The sequence below is a fragment of the Lissotriton helveticus genome, chromosome 7 (genome assembly GCF_964261635.1).
Source record: "Lissotriton helveticus chromosome 7, aLisHel1.1, whole genome shotgun sequence".
In the NCBI taxonomy this organism is placed as follows: Eukaryota; Metazoa; Chordata; class Amphibia; order Caudata; family Salamandridae; genus Lissotriton; species Lissotriton helveticus.
The window spans coordinates 813930715-813943280 of record NC_136068.1 but is presented as its reverse complement, the minus strand read 5'-3'; the positions used below and the strand labels follow the sequence as shown (position 1 = coordinate 813943280).

The window sequence follows — 12566 nt, the reverse complement described above, 5'->3', positions numbered from 1 at the left end:
ATTCTTTTTCTGACTATTCTCTTGTGGGTTAGCAGTGCTTACAGTGATTTCTGTGCTTAGTGATTTAGGGAGGGCAGGGTGAGTAATTTGATTTGTAACAATTTTTTTGTATAACAGTTCATTTGCAAACAAGTATATGCATAATGAAATAAAGTCTCTTTGACCATGTAGCTTTCTTACATTTTGCATCTTTACAGTTTCCATGCTTTCATGAGCCGTGCTATATAGAGTGTTTCTGTACTATTGTGAGTAGGCAGGCGAAGGAGATAAACTCCAGGAGAGTGAGCTCAAAATAATACATCTAATGTCTACAAATCTTTTTGTATTTTTAGCCCAGCCACTGTTGTGGTACACTGTCACTTCTGTTATATACCAGTCCATATTTGTATACCAGGTATCCAGCTCTGATGCATTGGGACAGCATCATTTTTGTGGAGTGCCTCTGTGTGCCACCACTAGTCCTAGATTTGCGACAGTTTTGGATGCCCCATAAGAACCTTGTCTCCTCCCATTTACTAGAGTGCAATTATAGCAAGCATTCCAGTGTAGCTGACATTTTGAGATAGGTCCTTATATAGTTTACTCTGAGTTGAGGTCACTAGCAGTTCTAAATCTGCATTCCAGGGGCACAGGGGTAGTTGGGCAGGGAAGTTAATGGAAGAATAGTTCATATTCTATCTACATATTGTCACCTCAGTGTCCGAATACTAAAGACCCAGTCATCCCAATGATGGGACCAGACAAGTATGAGAGAGATGTGGGGGGTTGGAGGCAGCCCACATTTCCCACCAAATCACTGAGATGTCACAAATCATTGAAGAGAATGAAATAATTTCAGACTTCCTAACAGGATTCCGTCCGGGAAGAGGCACTGAATCTGCCCTCCTTGTCATCTGTGATGACCTGAAGAATACAGTAGACCGCAACGGGGTTGCTGTGCTACTCCTCTTGGACCTCTCAGCTGCCTTTGACACTTTTGACACTTTTGACCATGACACTGAAACAAAGACTCTATGAAGCTGGCATAGAGGGGACTGCTCTAGAGTGGATTGCGTCCTACCTTCGAAACAGAACTAATGTCAGCCATACCCCACCTTTCTCGTCCAAACCATACTCCACAAAAGCAGTGGTCCCTCAAGGCTCTATCATCTCGCCCATGCTTTTCAACATCTACATGAAGTCATTACCGGTACTGATCAATCAATTTCACCTCACGTGCTATAACCATGCAGATGACACACAAATACTCCTTCAACTGGAATGCTCCAAGACATTGGAAAATCCTCAATTTTCAGTTGTCTCAGAGCCGTGGATCAGTGGATGATTTGGAGTCATCTCAAATTGAATGCTTACAAAACGGAAATACTCACGTGTGGCGATTGGAAACATTATGACCCGCTTGTCGTCTGGCCTGATGAACTGCGATCAGTGCCTAAAGTATCGAAGGAAGTAAGAATCCTCAGACTGACCATGGACTCCAAGCTATCGATGAATGCCCAAGTGGACAAACTAGCAAGATCAAGCTTTGTCACTATAAAAACTCTGCGACTAATTTTCCCCATTTGGGATTTTCCCACAAGGTTCGAGCTACCATCTCCCTTGTTCTGTCCAAACTCGATTACTCCAATAGCCTTTACCACAGATCACCTTTAACGACCATGAAAAGACTACAACAGATTCAGAACTCGGCTCCCAGACTATTCTTGCATATCAAACCGCGAGACCACATCTCACCTGCCTTGAAAGCCCTGCATTGGTTACCGGTTGCCAGAAGATCCACATTCAAGCTGCTTTGTATCACCCACAAAGCAATACATGGAATGGAACCGCTCTTCATCAGGAATAAAATCATCAAACACATTCAACAAAGGAACCACCGCTCTAAAGGGGCACCTCTCCTCAAAATTTAAGGATATAAGAAAAAAATCATGGGAGGCACATCCTGCTCTGTTCAAGCTTATCTTCAGAAAATGACTCAAGAATTGGCTCTTTCCCAAATAAGCACCATACGCGAACAGAAATTTACAACCAATCCCTCTGTATATAAGCATTTATTTTCACTATATATATATGTACCTATCTTTGTGTATTGCTTTGTATAAACATGTAGAATAATTGTTGTTTTAAAAAAAATGTTTTAAGTACAATAACACTTGAATGTGAGAAGTTGGCCTGGCATATGCTGTCCACTGTTCTAGTGGGCAACTTGCACCAGTCCAAACGACCCTTATTGGTGGTAGGTTTAAAGACAACCTATATAGAAAGCTATCCTAGTGGTAGCTGCAAAAAGCAGCCTTCAGGCTAAGTCTTGAAGGAACGTAAAAGAGCTTGTTTTACCAGTCTATAATCTCATGAATGACCAAATGAATGGAGAACCACACCAGGTATATATATAAAATATATGTATTTATTCTAAACACATCCCTCTAGTCTCTTTATGAGGCTAGAGGCAAAAATATTTTCAGTAAACCTATTTAGCACACAGTAAATTAGCACAATATACGTTGAGCCCTAGGGGCGTACCGAACCATATATTAAGTGGTATAAGAACCACGACTGACATAGATACAAGGCCTAGAGCCTTTAGAACCGCTGGGGCCACCAGGAACCACCCAAGGTAGTGACGCTGGGGACCCTCGGGGGACGCGTGCAATGTCTAAACACAGCCGGCAATCACCACTAACTTCTATGGGGAAAGTCGCGGTTGAAATTTTAAAGATAAAGGACACTTGGAAGAGGACTTGGAGCAAACTCCTTTAGAACTAGGCAGTTATACCCACGGGAGCACCGGAGTACTCGAGTTACCTCACCCAGGGAAGCCGGGTGCATAGACGTCTTTTGATGTCTGGTTTCGTTGTCGTTTTCAATGGCGATCTCCTGCTGGCGACCAAGTCGAAAGTGTCCAGGTGTATCCAAGGATGGATTGGAGTACTGAAGAACCTGAAAGCAGAGGGGACAGAGTCTGGGTCACTTCCCAGTGACCAAGAAGGCGATGAGAAGAAGCCCACCGATGTCGAGTGATTTCATGTGCAGAAGGTGAAGCTTGACTCTTCAGCCACGAAGACCAGAAGGCGTCGACGACGACCAGTAGCTGGATTTCAGCTGTGCCACGAAGGATTTCGAGTGCTGCGATGTCGGTTTCCGGATTGGACCCAACAAGCCTTGGCAACAGCAACCCACGCAGAAAGCAAAGATTGGCTTTGGTGCAGACCAGCATGGTCTGAGGGACTCCCCACTTGGTGGGGAGTCAGGGCACATCTGGAGCAACCAGGAAAGCCCAAGAAACAAAAGAGTTACCTTCGTGGGGACCCACCAGTGGACGGACCAAGGATCGTGAGGGAGCCTCGAGCGGAAATGCTAGAAGTGGGCCCACGGAACACTCGGAGTGTTGGCCCACAATCTTCGGTGCAAATGATGCTCTGGCTTGGACTACAAGTAGCCCAACACACAACTTCGGGAAAGCTCGGGAAGTTGATGCACTTGCAAATGTGCACGGTATCCAGGAGTTCCGGTTCCACGTCACTCGTGAGAGATGCGGATCTCAGCTTTGTGGGGATCTCGTGTTGGCCTCTGAGAAGTCTGGAAGTCCGTGTCCTGAGTCACAAATCCTTCGGGATCCAGCGGGACCCTTGGAAATGCAGACCGGCAAGATGCTTCTTTGGTGCCTGTTTGATCAGGGGCGTCACTCCTTGACCACAGGGGAGATTCTTCAGTCTTCTAGTCGTGTAGAATGTCGAAGTTCCAGAATATATGTTGCAGAGTTTCATCCAGGTGTAATCTGAAGTCCTAAGGACTGGGGTCCCATACTTATACTAAGATAGGGGGCTGAACATACTCTGGGGAACCACCTATTGGAGGGTCTGGGGAGAGGGGTGTTCACACCCCTTTCCCTTTGTCCAGTTTCGCGCCAGAGCAGGGGCTGAGTGCCCCTGCAACCGGTTCAAACTGGGATATGCACAGGGACACCAAGTGTGGCCCCAGCACTGTCTGAAAAGCATTCTCTGAATGCACCCACCCAGCCCCAATGCACTAAAGCCTGTCTGGGAGGTGGTTACACCTCCCTGTGGCAGGAAACCTATTGTCCAGCAGCAAGAGGTCAGACCCGTATCTGTGGCAACCATTTTGTGATGCCAGGGCTCTTTTAAACTATTACCGGTTAGACCAGTGTGTACATGTCTCTGTCTCTAGAAGGGTGGAATTCTACCCTCGCCGCCAGGACTGGCGAGGGGGGTAGGGTTCCAAAGTGTTTGACACCAAACACAACATGTTTCCGTGCAGCCATTCCAAAGTTAGCATTTACTGCGAGGTTATAATGCACTTAAGAGTATATGGTCTGGCTGCATCACAGAGCAACTTCAGAGAATAGATTCTGAAAGCTGCAGAGGGGTCCTGCTCATGCATGGGCACCCTCTCACACAAAACCAAGCACTCTGCCTTCAGGATTGATAAGGCCTGCCATAGGAGTGACATAGGTTTATATGTTAAGCAAAACAAGAATACGAAGTTCCTCTGATAGAGTAGGGTAATGGGAGTGAGAAGTTGGCCTGATATATGATGCTCACTAGTTCTAGTGATCACATTGTATCAGTCCAAACAACCCTTATGGTGGTTGGTTGTAAGTCAACCTTATAGACCAGCTATCCTAATGGTAGCATGGACAAAGCAGTCTTAGGCTAAACTCTTTTGGCATGTGAAGCCAGCTGTTTTACCACATATAACCCCTTGAATACCAGATGAAAGGACACCACACAGGTTGTTATGAAAATAAACAATATATTTATTAACAAACACCTCTGAACTCTTTATGAGATCAGCGGGCTAAGCACATAACAATACTCTTCAGAAAAATACAGTAAGTCGCACAAATTACAATGGTGCCCCAGGGGCACGACAAACCATATACTAAGTAAATGGGTTAAGTAGAACGATAGGAGAAATAAGGATGCCCAGAGGCTGTAGAATCGCTGGGGCTACACTACCCTAACCTGTAGTAAGGAGCAGGAGGCCCACGGGACTCGTGTGCAGTGTTAGAACACACACGCTTGTTTCAATGCAAAGTCAATGGGCAAGAACAAATTACGAACTAGGTAAGTAAGGACAGTAAGTAAGGACAGTTCCGACTGGTTGAGACTAAAACTACTGGATACCTGGACACTAGGAGAGTCAATCTACCTATGAGCACCGAAATGCTCTCCTTACCTCACCCACGGGCTGCGGGTGCATAGGTGTGAAAGTGTGTCTGGTTTCCGCGTTGAAGTCAATGGAGCCTTGGAGAAAGATGCTGCAGGCGACCAGGAGGAAGATGGCCGGAGTGATACAAGGGCGGATCGATGAAGATGAAGACCTGAAAGCAGAGGGGACAATGTTCAAAGTCACTAGCCAGTGACCGGTGTGGAACCAGGAAGGAACCAGATGCTGTCGTCGCTATCAGGTGAAGAGGGGACGCTTGTCTCTGCAGCCACGTGGACCAGGAGGTGTCTTCGATGACCAGGATGGATGCACGAGCTGTCCCAAGCAGCCTCTCACTGTCGGCAGGGTCTGTTCCGGGATTAGAGTCAACAGGCCTTGGCAAAGGCAACCCACGCGGTGGACGAAGATGGTGCGGACCAGGAGGGTCCGGGGTACTTCTCTTTTGGAAGGAAGCAAGGGCCAGTCTGGAGCAACCAGACCAGCGGTGTAGATTTCAAGGATCGTCGTCTAGGAGGCCACAAGCCAGCCGGCAAGTGACCAAACAACGGGTCGAGCAGCCACCAGGCAGAAGGGCCCCACGCAGATCGGCCCCACGCAGATCTCGTGGAGGCTGGAGGGCTGGTCTTCGGTGCAGGAGCTGCTCGGGGCTGGGGCTTCTCAATCCCCAAAGCACTTTCTCGAGGGTGCCTCCGAGGTCGTGCTGGAAGCGAAGTGCTGTTCTTCAAAGATGGCCGGTCCCACGTGTCTCGTCGCACCCACGGATCTCCGCTGTGCTGCAGATGTGGGTAGAGGTCGGAGAGGTCTGGAAGTCCGGGTCTCGTCGAGCTCTGAGGTCTGGTTCCGGCAGGAAGGACGACAAAGTTAACCGCTAGGACGCTTGATGGTGCCTGCAGTAGCAGGGTGGTCACTCCTTGGCCACAAGGGAGATTTCTTCAGTCTTCTGTGGAGCAGAACGTCGAAGTCCAGAGTTTCTTCTTTGTAGAGTTGTTCAGGATTATCTAATTCGGAATGGGACCAGCTCCTACCTTTATTCTGCTAAAGCGGGCTGTACTAGTGACTAGGTCCCTCCCATGGGTGGGACCAGGAAGGGGGGTGGTTACACCCCCTATCCTTTGTCCGGTTTCGCGCCAGAGCCGGGGCTGGAGTGTCCCAGCAACTGGTTTGAACCGGGGTATGCACAGGGACCCCTTGTGTGCCCCAGGCATGTCTCATTCCTTTCAGCCCTTCCTACCTCAATACACAAAATCCTGTCTGGGGTGGTGCTAGCACCTCCCACGGCAGGAAACCCTTTGTCCAGGCCTCCGTTGCTGGAAGGACTCCCAGCAGCAGGAGGTCAGACTCGTGTCTGTGGTGGCAGCATCCATTTTGTGATGCTACGGCATGGGTTAACTTTAACCGGGGTTACAGTTACATACATGTCTTATCCCTCTAGAAGGGTGGAATGCTACCCCCGTCGCCAGAACTGGCGAGGGGGTAGTATTCCAAAGCGTATGACACCTTACACAACATGTTTTGATAATGCTATGCCAAAGTTAGCAATAACCGCGAGGATTATAATGCACTCAAGAGTATATGGTATAGCGTTATCATGGAACAACTATAAGGACATGGTTCCGAAAGCCGCAGGCAGGCTCAGCTCATGCTAGCGCACCATCTCACATAATTCCAAGCACTCTGCCTTCAGGATTGATAAGGCCTGCCATAGGAGTGACTTATAGGAGTATATGTGTCCATCTTGGGGTTAGATATATGTATACTATATCTACAGCAAAGGGTGATTACACCACCTTGCCCCAGCTGTGTTATCAGCCAGTTGTCTGTTTGGATGGCCAGCCAGGGGTGGCATAATACATGCTTCAGCCCCTGGTAGGCCGTAGGTACACCTATGCCCTGGGTACCTAAGGTACACTGTACAGGGGCTGATAAGGTGACCCAGCATCCAATTAGGTATGTACCTAAGGTACATGGAGTCCATTTTACAGAGAGCAATTAGTCTGGGGTCCTGAATAGCAGGGCCCCAGGCCAACTAGGTCGAAAACCAGCTAAACACTAGGCAAAAAGTTGGGGGCAACCATAGTCCGATATCCACCTTCCTACAATGGGGTACTGAACGAAACCGGTGATGTGATTCACAGGGGATCGCCAAGGTGTGTATTGAGGAGAGGGGGTTCTCCTTGTTGGAACTAGGGCTCTCACACACCCAGCAAGCTAGGTGTCCTGCTTCATCATTTGAGCCTGCCCCTCGTCAGGTCGGCGCTGCAATACCTGATGGGCACCCGAAACCGTGGCTCTTAATTGGGGATCTTTTGTTCCTGCCGGTGGGTGCAGTGGGGTGAGAGGCCAAGTAAGTGTAGTAGAAGGGGGTGAGAATTATAATAGGTCAGTTAGTCCTAACCAAATATTTATTATTAAGGCAAACTGCCTAATTAAATATGACGTGGAGAGGACCCAAACCTAGTCGTCAGGTGTCTAATGGTAGGGGTTCTACTCTCTAATGATCAACATGTTTCGTGTCTTGGTAGTCAATAATGATCAGGACACTTCATCAGGATCAGAGTTAAACTATCTACGCTAGAAGGTAAGCGTGTTGTTGTTATTGTTATTGTTAACTTTGGTTTCTATAGCGCCAACTCACCGGCAGGTTTCAGGGCGCTCACGACCAAAGGACAATACAGCTCTTTGACAAATCGATGGATCAGTGGCGTGCACAGATTAATGTAAACCCGAGGCCTCTCTAAATAGCAGTGTTTTTGATGATTTCCTGAAACGTAACAGGTTACCTTCTTTACGAAGGGACTCGGGTAGTTTGTTCCAGATTTGGGGAACTAACACTGAGAAAGATCTCCCACCCTTCGTTGCCAGTTTAAACCGTGGGCAAACTAGCAGCTGAGCGTCAGATGACCTCAGCCTTCGTTCAGTTTATGGATCTCCAACCGTTCCTTAATATAGGCAGGTGCTCGGCCATAAATCGCCTTATGGGCTGTACAGAGGCTTTTAAACTCTGCCCTTTGCCTAATAGGAAGCCAGTGGAGACTCTGCAACAAAGGAGAGCCGTGGGATCTTCTTGGAAGTCTGAAGATAAGTCGTGCAGCATCATTCAAAACGACCTGCAATCTATTTGTCAGATTTTTCGGTAGACCTAAATAGAGAGCATTCCCGTAGTCCAGCCTCGAGATGATTATAGCAGAGACTACAGTGCGAAGCATGGATGTAGAGAGAAGGGGAGCTAGTTTGCGCAGTTGTCTAATTAGACCGTTACAGGTCCCCTCAACCGACGAGATCTGGTTAGCCATGGACAATTCACTGTCAATCTTAATTCCAAGGCTTTTCACCTTGTCACAGGGTGTTGGGGTAGGACCCAGTTCTTGAGGCCAGTATAGGTCACTCCATGGTGAGCTTATGGACGAGACCACTAACACCTCCGTTTTTTCAGGATTAATTTTCAGCAGACTTGCTGTCATCCAACTTACTACAAATCTGAGAATATCCTGAGCATGCTTCTGTGTAGACTGTATTGTCTATGCTAAGTAGTAACTGGGTGTCGTCAGCGTAATTAAATACGCGACAGCCCATGTTTACCAGGGAGTTAATCAGTGGTTGTATATAGAGATTGAATAATACTGAGGATAATGCGGAGCCCTGCGGGACTCCGCATGTCAAATTACCCACCTCTGATAGACTATCCCCCAGCTGAATCCGTTGTGTCCTACCTATCAGGAAAGATTGAAGCCATTGAAAGGCTCTATCCCGAATCCCGAACTTGGCCAGCCTATCTAAGAGCAGGGTATGGCTGACAGTGTCGAACGCCGCTGAAAGATCTAAAAGTATCAGGGCGCTCGGTTTTTTGCTGTCAGCCATCCCCCTGAGCTCATCTAGCACCGAGAGCATCACCAACTCGGTGCTATGGTGTGCACGAAATCCCGCCTGACGCTCCTGGAAGAGATGGTGAGACTCTAGGAACGAGGCCAAGGACTTCAGCACATGTTGTTCTAGGACTTTGGACAAGAACGGTAGTTGGGAAATCGGCCTGTAGTTTTTCAAAAAGGTAGGATCAGTTCTCTTCCAGGGGATACTCATTAATAGTCATAAGCACTGAATTATCTCCGCCCATGAGCGGGAACCCGGAACACATAACAATATACATATATATGTGTAAATATATAAAAAAGTACATAGTACTAACTAATTATACACATATACATGTATAATAACCATAATATGCAGCCTAACATGTATACATAGGCTAATAAAGCCACAATTACACATGTTCTGAAGCATGAAAATATGCTATATATATCAATGCAATAAACAGGCATGAGCCCAAAATGCATTTCATAACCATGAAAAAACTTTTATTTTCATCAAAGAACCTGTTGTAAACAGTTATTAGCCTAAAAGGCTGCATATGAAAATTTGTCTGTGTACAGAAAATCAGACTGGCACCCTGCCTTTAAGGCCCCAGAGAATCTGCACACTTTGCCTTTAAGGCCTCTAGGAGAACTCTGTTCCCATCATGCACCACAGGTGACAGTTAGGTCAGTTCTTTTTTCCGGCTTGTTCTGTGAGGAACCTGGAACTTGAGCTCTGCTCATTTGTAGTATTTTCTGTCAGAAGTTGGTTTTTTCTTGACAGTTTTTGACAAATAGTTACTTTGGTGGTATTTATTTCCTTTTCTGACTAAACTGTTGTGAATTTTTTAGTCAGAATGCCACCTTTATTTTACAAATGCCCTTCCTGTGGGAAGAAAATGGCAAAAACGGATCCACACTCTGTTTGTGTGGTACGTCTTCCTGATTCACATAAGGTGGAAGATTGTTATCATTGCCTCAACCTTTCTAGCAGAACTTTAAAAGAAAGAGAGAAAATGAGGTTTTTGGGCCTTCTGGAGAGGGAGAATCGTGGTGAGAAGAGTTCTAAGGGTTTGTTGTCAACTTCTAAACCACCTTCTCATCCTAAACGTCGAAGATCAGCGTCTCCAGAAGGTAGAACTAAGAAAAATCGACTCCAGGAAGCTTCTCCTGCGAAAAAGGTGCGTTCGACGTCGAGATCAAGATCGCCGTCAGCATTGTCGGCGTCGAAGAGGGCTCCGTCGACGTCGAAGACTTCGCCGGTGAGGTAGCATGCAGCATCTCGACCTTCGCCGCCGAGATCTTTATCGACGCCGAGACATCTGGTGTCGATTGCAGTAAGGACGACGTCGGGGGTTCAACGCTCGACGTCGAAGGATGGTGTACGCTCGACGTCGAAGGATGGTGAGCGAGCGACGTCGAGGGAAAAGATGCGTTCGACGTCGAAGGATCATGTGTCGACGTCAAAGAGTAAAGGCTCGACGTCGAAGGATCTTGTGTCGACGTCGAAGAGTAAAGTGTCGACGTCGAAGGAGATGCATACATCGTCGTCAAGAAAGAGGTCGACGTCGAGAGGAAGAACGGCGTCGAAGGATTCGACGTCGAGGTCTAAAAAGAGAAGATCAAAGTCTCCATCGCGACGTAGGTCGACGTCGGAGCATGCTTCGGGCTCGAAGCATGGAATGTCTAGGTCTCCCCCACCTGAGCACAGGTCGGCGTCGAGACTGTCAAGACCAGCCTCTCGGACCTCACCTAGGTCTTTGTCGAGGTCTGAAATAAGTCCTGAGCCTAGAGTGGTTTCTTCACCGCGGGAAGAAGCGGTGGGACAAGAGACAGTGCAGGACTCTTCTTTGGTGGCTCATTCGGGCTCTACCTCAGGGCAGCCAGATGATGGACAATTGGTGCCCAGACAGCGGACTCCATCTGGCTCGTTGGTTTCTGAGCACAGTGTAGTTTCCGGAGCTTCCAAGTCTTCAGCAGACCTGAATATTGTGCAGGTATCACCTGAAGTTTCACCTGAGCGTGTAGGTCGGCCTATCAACTTGTCACCTAGATGGCTGGAAAGTATTAGGCATTGGAAGATGCGTCCAATATTGGGTGAGAGAACTCCGGTTCCTCGGAAGGAGCTGCACAGAAGGTCACGCTCGAGATCATTAGTACGAGAGAAATCTCGTTCAAGAGAGCGAAGGAGGCAACGATCTGTAACTCCTCAAGAGAAGTGTAGAACCCCTTCTCCATCTTCTAAGTCATCTTCTTCTTCTTCAAGATCTTCATATAGAGACTATTCTCCTACGATATCATCTACTCCTCCCTCCAGAGTGTCCCCAGTGGATGATTTAGGCACATTTAATGATGTTCTATGTCGTGGGGCGAATAAGTTTAAGATCAAGATGGCAGTCCCTCAAATAGCAACGTCAGTCATCTTTGAAACCCTGCATCACAAGACGACTGGTAGGCCTCTTCTGCCATTGGTGCCCGGGTTGATAGAACCAGCAATGAAAACTTTCCTAACTCCGGCCACAGTGGGCTCAGGACCTTCGAGGATTGCAAAGAATTACAAGGCTCCAGAGGAAGATCCTTTATTTTTGCGTTCTGACCCACCTCCAGACTCTCTTATTGTGGCGGCAGTCAGAAAAGCGCATTTGGCAACATCTACCTCTTCTGCCCCTCCAGAGAAAGATAGTAAGAGTATGGATTCCTTGGGGAGACGAATGTGCAACACCTCAGGTTCGGTCATGAGAGTGGCCAGTGCGTCAGCCTTATTGGGCCGCTATGATCGTCTGCTTTGGGACTCAGTTTCTCGTTTTGCAGAAAAACTCCCTAAGGAGGATCAGAAAGACTTCCTAGAAATAGTGGAAGAAGGAGGATTGGTGGCTAATCAAAGCATTAGTGCGGCTGCTGATGCAGCGGATCTGTCAGCTCATGGTTATGCACATGGTGTTTGTGCTAGACGTACGGCTTGGCTTCGCCTTACGGGTCTAAAGCCTGAGGCTCAGAGAAAGATGGTAAATCTACCGTTTAATGGTTCGACTCTGTTTGGATCTCACGCCGACGACGAGATGTCTAAGATGAAAGTGGAATTGGACACTCTTAAGGCAGTTGGTCTTGAAAAGAAAAAAGAGTTTAAGCGTCGAGGGAATTTTCGTCCCTATGACAAGAGATCTTTTCAACAGAGGGGCTAACAGACGAATTGGTCCTCGCAAAATCAAGGCCAGAGTCAACAGAGATCGCAATTCCAGCAGAGGCGACCTGGAAGAGGCAGAGGCAGCGGAAATAGGCAGCAATCATCTGCTACCAAGCAGCCTCAAAAACAATGAATGGAAGCTTCCTCCACAACCGTGTGCCACTCCGGTTGGAGGAAGTATTGTGTGTTATCTGGAAGAGTGGAAGCAGATCACAAAGGACAAATGGGTGCTCAATGTCATTCAGAGAGGGTACCTTTTGAGATTCAAGAAGCCACCTCCTGTCATGCGTCCTCTAAAAATGATACAGTGGAACTTAATGTGCTTACAACAGGAAGCGGATGTT

The 12566-nt window shown here is 47.6% G+C and overlaps 1 protein-coding gene across 2 annotated transcripts in view; it reads left to right on the top strand.

The window, feature by feature from the left end:
• The window catches only part of DDX46 (DEAD-box helicase 46), a 1223843-nt gene that overhangs the window by 293678 nt on the left and 917599 nt on the right, over positions 1–12566 (top strand). The window lies entirely within an intron of this gene.